The sequence below is a fragment of the Alligator sinensis genome, unplaced genomic scaffold (assembly GCF_000455745.1).
Source record: "Alligator sinensis unplaced genomic scaffold, ASM45574v1 scaffold267_1, whole genome shotgun sequence".
NCBI classification, from domain to species: domain Eukaryota; kingdom Metazoa; phylum Chordata; order Crocodylia; family Alligatoridae; genus Alligator; species Alligator sinensis.
Window position 1 is genome coordinate 38581 of NW_005842100.1, and position 2086 is coordinate 40666.

The window sequence follows — 2086 nt, forward strand, 5'->3', positions numbered from 1 at the left end:
CTCTTTCCTGCCCAGGGCAGGGGGTCAGACTCGATGATCTGTTGAGGTCCCCTAATATCTGTGAATCTTGATGCCCATCTTGCTGTGGTCATTTGATTTCAGCAGTCTTTTGTGCCCACGTGCGGGGGGGGGGGCTGAACCTGATGATCTGTAAGGTCCCTTCCAGCCCGTAGCGACTATGAAACGATGAAATTGTTAAATATGTGATATAGGAGAAATTCCTCATGTCTTGCCATTGGCACCTCCTGTTTTATTTGTGGGGGAGGAAGGGAGACACATTTTCTTCACCGCTGATTTGTTTTTAAGTAAAATAGATTTTCGGCAACTTCAAACACCTGTCCAAAGACTTTAAGGAAGATTAAACAAGTTGTTTATGTAAAATAACTATAATAATTTCACAAGTAAAATATTGAATTAACCTGTTATCTTTATATTCGTTTTGATCTAAAAATTATAGTGCTTTTCATAAGAAAAAGAAATAGAACATAAAAATGAAGGTAGCAACTAAGTATAGTTGACAAATGTGTGGTAAAACACACAATAAGAAATTGATAGAGCTCAGATCATCTAGTTATATTAATGTTGGCAAAGGTGAATGTATTAAAATTTATTGTACCATAGTATTTTACCGTAGTATCAGAGATGGATGTTATACTCAAATAATTCTTAGATTGATTAATTTGAAAGCTAATACAAAAGCTGAATTTTATTACTGCAGTGATGGGAACAGAGTTAATAATGTAAATTTTAATCAGGCAGAAGATAGGGCAAGGTGGCATCTTAAAGACTAACTGATGTAGAGAAATATGAGCTTTGATAGGCAACAACCTACCAAATATTGCTAGATACTATGAAAGGACAAAAGTGAGTACGAGGAAACCAAAAAAAAAAAAAAAAAATCCTATGCAGAACATTTAAAATTGCCCATTTAATATTATTCAGGAAGACTTAATCTTTGATGTTCTCTAGTTTTTGAGTGCATTCTTGACTTGAATTTCTTAACAGCTCCATCCTAGGTCAATACACTTGTCTTGCAGACCTTTGACAGAAAACACTTTCAGCCCCATGGGAGTTTAAGGAAAATTATAAGCAATAGAACAAGGGATGAGTGAAAGAAAAGGTAAAATTGGAACTCGGATTCTCACAGAATAATTAATCCATAATTGGGAGTTCTAATTTACAGTTAATACCAGGGATGCTCAACCTCCAGCCCATGGCCAAATCTGGGCCAGAGAGCCATGGCATCTGGCTCGTGGGGTTCCTCACAGGTCAAGAAATTTTGATGGCAGGGGAGCAGTAGTTAGTAATACTGCCCCCTCTCCCCTGCTGCCAAATTCCCAAGCCCTTGGGGAACAGATTGGAGCCAGACACCTCCTCCCCCAAGCTGCGTTGGAGCTGGGCCATGCCTCCTCCCCCCCATGTGGCCAGATTGGGGTTTGGCCACACCCCTGTTCCCCATAGTTGGATCAGAGCTGGGCCACACCCCTTTCCATCCCATGCAGCCAGGTCAGGGCTAGGCTACAGCTCGGTTCAGCACCACTGCTATAAACCACCAATCAAGATAGCACCAGAAGTTACAATTAAGGAATTGGCACAAAAAGGGGAAAAGAACAATGATTGCAGAGCTTCCTCAAAGGTCTCTCAAAATTCATTTCCTCTTGTCACTTTCTTACATACATTGCAGCCTTTGCACCTTCCTTCTAAGCTGTTCATGCTCTCTGAAATTCATTTTTTATTCCCTTATACTAAGAACATAGTGGATTTGGGGTGGTTACGCGATTTCCAAACATAAAATTAGAGGATTTTAAATGTATTTAATCATTGTTACTTCATTAGCAATGAACTTACCGGCTTCCACTCAGACTTAGGCCGTTATGTTTTGATCTCCAGCCCCTACTTTGCCCCATCCCCAAAATTTTTATATTTTTAAGAAGTTAACATGAACTGAAGCTAATACAAAATAACACTGAAAATAAGGAAACAAACTAGAAACAAATATGTCGGGCTGTGGTGCAGAATAGAGAAAGTTGGAAAATGGAGGGGAAAATTGCTTGGAAAATATCAGGGGTAGGGGGGGGGGTTTTTT

The 2086-nt window shown here is 39.6% G+C and overlaps 1 protein-coding gene across 2 annotated transcripts in view; it reads left to right on the forward strand.

Moving 5' to 3' along the window:
• Positions 1 to 2086, forward strand: part of TDG (thymine DNA glycosylase) — a 21081-nt gene that overhangs the window by 16459 nt on the left and 2536 nt on the right. Inside the window, exon 10 of one of the 2 annotated variants that reach the window (XR_003094225.1) lies at positions 1006 to 1120. The exons of the other annotated variant lie outside the window; for it this stretch is intronic. The gene's annotated coding sequence lies outside the window, so the exon portion shown is untranslated. The remainder of the gene's footprint in view (positions 1 to 1005; positions 1121 to 2086) is intronic. 2 annotated transcript variants of the gene reach the window in all.